We start from the raw sequence: 10,040 nt of genomic DNA, 5'->3' as shown, positions 1-10,040 counted from the left end.
CTAAGGAAGCAGAAAAGCCAAGCTGAATATTAAATAACATTGGAAATGCTGGAGTAGAAAAAAGAAACTGAAGAAGTATCACAGGAAGATCTCTCTATTTTGGGGGAGGGGCTTTTTTGTCTTTTTTTTTTTTTTTTAAATTGAACTTGTCTGTCAGAGTGTGTTGAAAAAGCATATATAAGAGCTTTTGAGGTGGGATAAAGGAACAAAGAGATATAAATTAAAGACCGGCTTTTAAAAAGCAGATTAGAACAGTGAGAGACAAATGCAAAAGGGTCACAGCAGCATGAAGCCAAGAGAGCAAGGATGTGTGGTGAGCCCAGGGGAAGATAGAGGAATGGATAAAAGACATGCTGGACCAGAGGCTTGAGCAGCTAGGGCAGCATCACAGAGGGCAGGATGAGATACGGGCTCCTGTCAGTGGTGATTTAGGAGTATTAGGTTTGCCCGAACCACTCTGACATTTCCTCAGATGTGTTTATCAACTCTGTCTGAGGGCAGCTGGCCCCTGGCACTCTGCAGCTCTGAGGGGAGGAGCAGGAATTGATTCTTCATGATTGATGTTGCTGTGCTTGAGTGCAGTCACTAATTCCTCTGCACAGCTGCACAGCGAGTTCCCCCCATCCCTGACGCACAGCTGGGACGCAGCCTGTCCGCGCTATGTGGGGTTGTACACTGGAAGAGCCCCAGTTTATGAGGGACACCTCCAGCAGGCTGTTTGTTCATGAGCTGGCTGGAGGGGAATTGAGCAGACATGCTGTCGTGCTAAGCAAGCTGTGCAGAATGGGGCAGAGAGATGAAAACCACAGCAAAGACTCGGCATTAAAAATCCCTGATTCAAATGTCAAAGGTTTATCTGCACAGTTTTCTATCAGGTCCAGACTTGGCCCTCTGCTGGGATTCCTTCTCTGCTGCTCAGAACTTGAAATGTGGGCTATTTGTGTTAGCACTTTAATTATAATAACTTCACAGGCAATGTTTTGAAAAGCTTCACTGAACTAATTGGTTGACTGACATTTTTAAGCTAAACAAACAGCAGTGGTGTTGCAGCATATCACAGCTAGCAAACTGTGTCCACTTACATCTCTGTTGCTGTGCTCGCTTAGCACTCAAGCTCTGTGTCAAACACTAACTCCCTTGTCACCCACAAGGCTACATCTTGGGTTTCTCCCTGCCTCAGATCTGGAACAAGCAAATCACTTCACCAGGTGGGAAGCACAAGCCCAGTAGGACCAGCTGGGGCTCCCAGGCTGCGTGTTGGACTCAGTGAGCAAAAGCTTCCAAAAAACAGCCTTAAGGTCCAGTTGAAACAAAGCATGAGAGGCTCAGTGTGGGCTGAAAAAGCCAGCCCGGGATGCTGGACACTGACTTGGATGTCAAGCTCCTGAACTCCAGATTGCCCCACTTTCCCAGATACCGGTACCTGACGTGGACAAGGTACAGCTCACTCAGGTATCTCACCACTTCTGAGAATCACACCGATGGCAACATAAAAGTTGCCACAGAACCTTCGAAATGTGGTCTGATTTTGGAAAAAAAAGCTGATGTGCTCCCCCTCTGAGTACGCAGAGCAGGCAGCAGAGACACACTGCTCGGCCCAGCACCCAGCAGAAATGTTTTCAGCAGGCAACTAGGTGATTTTAGAAAAGTCATGGCAGTGCTTTACCGTTTTGTTCCCACTGTCCTGCTGGTAAGGAGCCTGTAGTTATTACACAGTTACTTACAACATCTGAACAAGGAGTTTTTTTCACAATAATTCCAGCCTGGCTAGTTAAAAAAAATCCAGTAGACACAAATGGCATAGCTTTGTGCTCTGCTGGCACACACACACATCTGATTGCCCTGGAGATCTGCTGCACATGCACTGCGATTGTCATTTTTAAAGTTTTACGCTGAATAATGGCTGCTATTATTCATTGAAACAGGACCCAAATACACAAGCATTTCCATCAGCCTCATGGGAGAACAGATCTGCGGAGCTGAGGAAACGCATTTAATATAAAGAAAAAGATAAAAATCATAGGAAAAAACCCCTTCTGCTCAAAATATAAAAGAAGCAGGGAGAGCTTGCTCATACCTCTTCTCAGCAGCCTGCCAGCTGCAAGAGTATGTTACCAAAGGGAGGGCTCTCTGCACCAGAAAGTAAAACTCTTCCCAATTCACTGAAAACATCTACAGTTTAACTGAGTAACAATCAAAAAGCAGTGAACAATCTGTAATACAAGTAACACCCAGAATCATAGCTGGATGCAAATACTATTGTTTCTTTGCCAATCCAAGATTTTTTTAGAAACCTTACATATTGAAGATTATCTAGTTTTACTCTTCCAACTATCAGTAGTCTTCATGGAAGCCCACTTCTGTAAGTACCGTAGATACTCTTAACATAGTCAGCTCCTGGGGATTTTTTTCATCTAGCTTCTAGAACAAAACAAGTTACAAGTGGTAACTGCAAGTACCTTGCTGCAAATTAAACATGCACATCCCAAGTTCTTACACAGATAATTCTAAAATGACAAGTCCAAACAAAATGTGATATATTACTCAATGCTTAAAAAGTTATAAATAGCTAAGGAATTTCTAATCTACAACGAAGGTCTCTCAAGGATTACACTCGGTGTCTTAAATGTAAGCTTTCTGATGTTATTTACTTTGTTTTAAAAAAACACACAGTGCTTTCAATGTAAATTAAGCATAGAAACTCTAGATCCTTGTCTTGAGGCAGCCTCTACAGGATGTGGTTGTGTGCCTCTTTATTGCATAGTTCAACTGTGTGGCTTTTCACTGCTGTATTTTATCAATCTAAAAAAATATTAGCATGTTGGCAGAGACAGCTGTCTCTGTACAGCTGCTACATGCAGTGAGAAATACTCATCCTTGGGGGTTTGCTCTTCATTAATTTCTATGACAAATGGCTTTTGGTGTGGATTAAAGCTCTTGCTGTGGTGATGCGATCAACAGTACCAGTCCTCTGAAAGGAATGAGCAGACATATCTGTAGCCTCTGTTCAGGTGGGAATGTACCGTGATTTGAGACTGTTTACACGTGCAGGCACCACAGTCATTAGCAAGTCCCATGGACAGAGCAGAAGGATTTTCAGCAATCGCATTCCTGTCCGAAAATAGTCTGTAACTTGGTGACCAAAAGGAACAACTCTGTTTATCTTCAGAAGAAATGAATGTGCTTTACTTGCAAGAAGCCAACGCACAGGGTCTGTCTGAGAATTAATCAGATATATGCGGATGGGCAGTCAGACACATGCAGCACTAGTTAGTGTTCTGCCTGCCCTGTTGCCTGCAGAACAGCCTCTGCTTTGAATAGAGGTTGACACAGATGATACCAGCCTTATTTTATAGTAAATGTTTTCCATTTACAGTCTCTTGACTAATTTATGTTCATATTAAGGCAAGCTGGAATGGGATAAATCTAGAGAACCAGTCCTAGAGAAGCAGGTTAGAAGGTTGAATTTTTTTTTTTAATTTTTGCTAATGCTTTGAGGTCACATTTCTAAATCGTATTTAAGCTTCGCCTTGTACCTAAGACTAATTCTACTTGCATACTAATTTTTGGACATCTGAAAGCCAGAAATATTGTAATAATCTGAAGAGTCCATTTAGTGATGTCAGCAGGGATCTTTTTGTCTATTTATAAAATATATACACAGATTCTAAATGAGCAGTGCTTCATACTGTCTCAAGCTCAAGCTCTCTTGCTCTTTTTCATCCATTCTCAAGTCATAATAAATCACACACACAATATTTTTAAAGGACCCTTCCTTCTAATGGTCTATGGATTTCATAATATTCAAACATACTGCATTGTGCCTATATTCTGTACTGTCGGGACCGGGTGTTCCCATTATAAACCGCATGGAAAAAAGGCCGTGTTTTATCTGAGGCAACATTTTTCTACTGGATTGCACCATCAAAACCTATAGACAGACATCAACATTAAAACATAAGCAAGGTTAGTATCACATACTACACAGTTAGGTAAATATCTTGGGGAGCTGCAATAAGACATTTCTGTTTGTTTTTGTTCTGTTCTTCAAGTGTTAGGAAAGACTCCTTGAAAATACAGAAAACATTATTTTTCATTAAAACACAACAGTCACTCTCCTGGCAAATACTGAAGGATTTAATTCATCTGCACTTTCTCATTATCAAAGAGGCCCCTGTTCTTTTTAAGCCTCCTTATTCATATGGTGACATCACAGTAAATAACATCCATACTAGAAGCCAAATGGATTCATTAGTTGTCCCTCCATCCATAGCTAACTGGCTCAGAAAGATGGTCTTTTGCCAGGAATACCAGGAAGCACAGATTTACCTGATGTCACTCCCCTGTGAAGATTGCCCTGCATCATCAGTCAAAGTCCTAATGCATTGAGCTCCCACTTCATCTGGAGATGCATTTGGCCTGCATCTGGTCTTCGACAGCGGTATTTTAATTCCTTTCTTTTAAAAGAGAGAGATTTCTTGACAGAGGAGGAAGAAAGGGGGAAAGGAGACGGGTCGATCCAGAGGTCAGGATATGCCAGACTGGATCAATAATATAGCTGGTGATTGTGCTGTTCAGGCTCCTTTCTACCCACCATCAAACAACTCTTGCAAATTTGGTAATGGCACCCTATGAAAAGAACTCTACACAAAGTAACAGGACCATTAAACTTGTAAAAATAACTGGTCAGGCATCAAAGTGTGGAACATTCTGGAAGAGCCTGACTAGGAGCATGATAGCTTGTCACACACAAGGAACTTTGTGTTGTTTTAGCAACCAGAAGAACAGAATTTAAAGAGAAGTGTCTGACTAAAAATAGTATCTCTAGAAGACAAACACATTTGTCTTTTTGATGTTACTGTTAACACCTTCGGTTATTACAGGTAAACATTTTCACTGTTCATTGAAGGCTTTCTTGATGGCTGTATTCACATCAGGAGAGGAAAAAAAAGGTCTCAACTTTCAGGTTTTGGCTTTACCTCACTGGCACAAATCCAAAGTCATCAAACTTTAAGTACTTGTAGGAAGTCCAGAAACACAAGTCAGAATTTGTTTAGTTCTTCCCTGACTGGAGAAATGGAAACATTCTTTATTAATTTTAGGTTTTGAAAGTGCTTGGAGTTTGGTGGGAGAGGTCGTTTGGGTTTTTTAGAAATTTATGATGTTTTGACAGCATCTGTACAATATTAAAGCATGTGGTATATTGAGAGTTTCTATTTCATTTTTCCTCTGATGGCTAAGCCAGTTTCACAGTCATTGACTTTTATTCCCTATTTCCACTGTCAAAAATGATATCACACTACAATAAGCCATGCTTAGATATGTCAATTTTTGTTAACATATCTGGAAAGAAAAAGAAGAAAACAGCCTCTTCTTCTGTAAGGCCTCCTGATGTTGAACTGAGCAGGATGGGTATAAATTTCCTGGAAAAAAACATAACAAGGAGAAATATCTCTGAGAAAAGGTCAGAATGCCTTGCAGTGATGGCAGGGTATCTGTCTTGCCAGACACTTTGGTAATTCTCAGGGGCTCCCTAGCAGTCCAAAATGAAAACACAATTAGTACTGTCCAGGACTCTCACCACAGTTTGGAGAAACAAACCGTAAAGACATTTTCAAATGATACCACCAATGACACTATCACTGGACCTCGTGAAGGTCATCTCAGCTTTTTTGAGCAAAGCTTTGACATGTTTCTCATTAACAAGAAATAGAGTGCAGATGACAACACTTGTAAAATGGAGGAAATTTGGGGGTCACTCCTTGGGTGGGATGGGGGAATGGTATAATATATAGGTATCCCGTGGGGGCTGGAGAATGCAGGGAAATCCAGCTTGGAGTCACAGAATCACAGAACGTTAGTGGTTGGAAGGGACCTCAATAGGTCATCCAGTCCAATCCCCCCACCGGTGCAGGAACACCCAGATGAGGTCACACAGGAAGGTGTCCAGGCGGGTTTTGAATGTCTCCAGAGAAGGAGACTCCACAACCTCCCTGGGCAGCCTGTTCCAGTGCTCTGGCACCCTCAAAGTAAAGACGTTTCTTCTCAAATTTAAGTGGAACCTCCTGTGTTCCAGTTTGTAGCCATTGCCCCTTGTCCTATCATTGGTTGTCACCGAGAAGAGCCTGGCTCCATCCTCGTGACACCCACCCTTTATATATTTATAAACATTGATGAGGTCACCCCTCAGTCTCCTCTTCTCCAAGCTAAAGAGATCCAGCTCCCTCAGCCTTTCCTCACAAGGGAGATGCTCCACTCCCTTCATCATCTTTGTGGCCCTGCGCTGGACTCTCTCCAGCAGTTCCCTGTCCTTCTGGAACTGAGGGGCCCAGAACTGGACACAATATTCCAGATGCGCTCTCGCCCTGGGCACGTCCCTGCTTTGCACTCAGCGTGTGCAGCAGCGCCCGGGGGCAGGGCCGGGGCACCGGCTGCTGCTGCCGCTGCGGGGCCGGGCGGGCCCAGCGCAGGCACGGGGCGGTGCGGCCGAGGCTCAGCAGCGCAGCCCGGGCGCGGCGCGGCCCCGCTCACCCAGGGGCCCGTCCCCGGCTGCGGGTTCCTGCGGGGTCAGCGGTGGCAGCAAGTCACCCAGCTGCCGTGTGCGGTGTGACAGCAGTGCCGCTGTGACAGCATCTGCTTTGGAGTCTGCTGTTTTAAAACAGGCCCTGTTAGAAATGAAAATCCACTCGCATCAGCAGAGCTGGGAATTAAAGGCAACGCGCAGTGCACCGCCTCGCCCGCCGGACGTGCGACGCTCCCGGCGCTGCATGGAGGGCCGAGCGGCCGCAGCCGGGGCAGCTGCGCCCCGCGGCCCCGCAGCAGCCACGGCCCCGCGCAGCGCCCGGTACAGCCCCGCGGATGAGGGGAGCTCGGACACAGATTTCCGGAGGCGACAGGAGGAGCGCGGCCCCTTGTCCTTTCCCTCGCCCCGGCTCCCTCTGTCCTGCGGGCCGGAACCGGCACCTCCCGCTCTCCGCTCGGTTCCCGGCGGCTCCAGCGGCCCCGGGTGAGCGGCGCCCCCCGCGCGGCGCCCCCCGGCCCGGCCCCGCGCAGCGAGCGGCCCCGCGGCGGAGCGGGCGCTCCCCCTGGCGGCCTCCGCCGGCATCGGCCGCGCCCGCCTCGCCCCTTCCGGCGGCGCCGGGGCTCCGCAAGGGGGCCCCGAAATGTCAGCGCGGCTGGGGGGCTGGGACTGGGGGGGGCGGGCTCCCACTCGCGCTTCCGAACTGCTCTAGCGGCACACGGAGCAACCTGCCCGCGTGTCAGAAAGGCGTCCGTGGCAGCCGACGTACACAGCTCTGGCCCAGGGGAGCAGCCGAGCCCCGCTCCTGTGATGTTCCGTGGGTGTGGGGAAGCCAAGCGCCACACGCGTGATCTTCTCTTCCACGGCCAAAGTGTCGTCGTCCCGTCCCCTGGACACAGACACCGATCGCACGGGGCTGTTCCAGCTGCAGGGGCAGCTTCTGCACCTTCGTTCTGGAGGATCCCGCGAGGGACTGAACAGACTGCGCAGCCTTTCCACGCGTGACCGCTTCTGGAATCACCCGTGGCATCACAGAGACCTGATCACGCTCTGGTCGATCATGGCAAAACCCGGCTCCCTGCCAACAGAGGAGCACTGCACCCGGCCTTTGGCCAGAGCCCCTGCGGAGAACAGGTCCTCTCAAGGGATGCGTTTTATCAGCAGCTCCACGAACCCGCTGCGAGGAGCGGGGCAGGACTGCTGAACCAAGGAACTGGCTGGGATGTCGGTCATCTGGTAACACTGACACTGGGACCGAGCACTGTTTTGCCGGTTGGGATTGCAAGGCAATGCTGCGAATAAGGAGTCATTCCAAGCAAACTCTTACGTGCAAGAACCCCAAAGCACAACGAATTCAAGTGTTTTTTGAGCCTCGTGGCAGAGCAGGACTCCTGCCACAAGGATAGCCTGTCAGGCCCCCGCTGCTCTCACCACAGCAGTGGCAACTCACACAGCCCCGTGCATCACCACAGCTTTGATTTACTGTCAGCAGAGAAAGCAGGCTGGAGAGAAGCTGTGATGGCGTGGAACACGGGCTGCAGAGCCACGCCACAGCCCACGCGTCTTTCCTGGCACGTCAAGCCGCAGCCTCCGGCACCTGCCGGCCTGTTCAACAGCTCCGCCGCGGTTTGAGCCCCTGGCAGCGGCTGAGCCGCAGGTGTTGTCCTCTCCCTTTGCAAAGTGTACGTGATAATGTCTCTGCTTGATGTCGGTAGCAATTGCTGTGGTGTTTGCAGTGCTAGGAACTAAGTGCCTTGCTCACAAGATTTCTCAAAAAAACCCCACAAATATATATTTTTAAAGTGTGATGCTCAAGAGGATTTATGTGGAGGTTTCTAGCTCTTTCTATAACCTACAAATAAAAAAAAAAAGGCAAAGAATTATTACACCTCCTCTGTCCACCTTGCAGCACAGAAATAAAACCAACAGCTCAGCTTCCCGGGCAAGCTGTGAAGAGTCAGATAATCCTGTCCAGTTTATTCTCCACTCAGGGGCAATTTGTTCCTTTTAAACCCCTTAACAGCATTTTGCCAAACTCCCATTAGGGAAATTGTGATGTGAGCTGTACAAATATTTACTCAGCCATCCCCACGCTGCTTCCCATGGAGTCTATTGTTCCTCCCCAGCCCCACCAGGCATCACCACGAGTTAATTCGGTGACTAATATTATTAACACTCTGCTTTTACCTAAACTGTTTGTTTCCAAAGCGTTCCCCTTAACAACAAGCCCGCGGAGCTCTAGCCCGCCACCACCAAAACATCCCAAAATATCTCGTTACTCACGGACACGGGGGCAGGGGCACTGACACCTAAAAAAGCCGCCGAGGCCCCAGCGAGGATCGAACTCGCGACCCCTGGTTTACAAGACCAGTGCTCTAACCACTGAGCTATGGAGCCGCCGCTCCGATGGGGCTCCGGCTGTGTGTAACGCCCCGGCGGAGCCTTTCCCGCCGCCCCCTGCCGGGCCCCCGCCCGCCGCCGGGCGCCTGCGCCCCCCGGCCCCGGCGGGAAGGGCTCGACGCGGGGAGCGGCGCCGCGGCCGCCGCCGGGAGGAGCCCGCGGCCCGCCGGAAGGGGCCCTCGGGCGGCGGGCGGCGGGCGGCTGCTCCGCCTGGGTCGGCAGTGCGAGTGGTCGCTGGCGGCGCTGCCAGCCGGTCGGCGGCGCGGCTGCCTGGGGAGCGACCGGGCCGCGGGAGGGGCGTTCGCCAACCGAGAAGTGTAACTGGGGGCAAATGCACACACTCAGTCGAGCAAAAAAACCCCAAAAAAACAACAGAAGAGGAGAAATCAGAAGCAGGTAAATGTTTGAATGTTTGAGATACAACCTGATTTTTACAGGTTTGGGAGTAAAAATTGTCATAATAAAGCAGTACAAGATGGTGCAGGGTGGTTTTTTTTTTTTTTTCTGAAAGGGCTGGGTGGTCCCGGGAGGCTTGAAAAACGCTGCCGAAGGACAGAGGTATCGCCCCGGGGCCCTGTGAGCATCACTCGCTGCGTTACCTCCAGGCAGCACTAAGCACTAACCTTAGAGAAGATTTCTAGCTGTTTCTCCCACCTGGTACCTGCAAACCGCCTGCAGAGATGTGACGGAGTTCAGAGCCAGAAGCTGGAAGCTTTAGCAAACAGCTGCAAGGCTGGAGGTGGCAGTGGTGCAGGACCCGTGGAAGTGTCACCCCCAGCAGCACACGGTGCCTTGGAAAGAGCTTCGATCACTTACGGCTGGACTGAATTCTGGGGTTTTTTTAAACTGTATGAAGATGAAATTATTTCAATTCCTGTCATATGCCTTTCAGAAGGCAATATCCAGGGCCCTGTCTTGCTTCTGTAGGAATGTCTATTTCTATAGAATTTAGACTCAGATCAGTAGGTGGGAAGGGGGTGCAGTGGGATAGCTCGTAAATCTGCCTTAGCTTAGAGAAGTTTTGTAAGAAATGTTGTACAATGGAAATAAACACCAAAGGATCAGGGCCTGCAGTACTCGGGGCTATAAGTGTCTAAGTATGTGATTTCTACCCAAAGGA

At 48.8% G+C, this 10,040-nt stretch overlaps 1 non-coding gene across 1 annotated transcript; it reads right to left on the bottom strand.

Moving 5' to 3' along the window:
* Positions 1-8,844: 8,844 nt before the first annotated feature.
* Positions 8,845-8,917, bottom strand: TRNAT-UGU (transfer RNA threonine (anticodon UGU)). The gene has a single exon. It is a non-coding gene; the product is annotated as a tRNA-Thr (tRNA).
* Between the last annotated feature and the right edge of the window lie 1,123 nt (positions 8,918-10,040).

Source organism: Caloenas nicobarica, chromosome 5 (genome assembly GCF_036013445.1).
Source record: "Caloenas nicobarica isolate bCalNic1 chromosome 5, bCalNic1.hap1, whole genome shotgun sequence".
Taxonomy (NCBI): domain Eukaryota; kingdom Metazoa; phylum Chordata; class Aves; order Columbiformes; family Columbidae; genus Caloenas; species Caloenas nicobarica.
The sequence above is the reverse complement of the archived record's forward strand: the minus strand, read 5'-3'. Positions and strand labels throughout refer to the sequence as shown.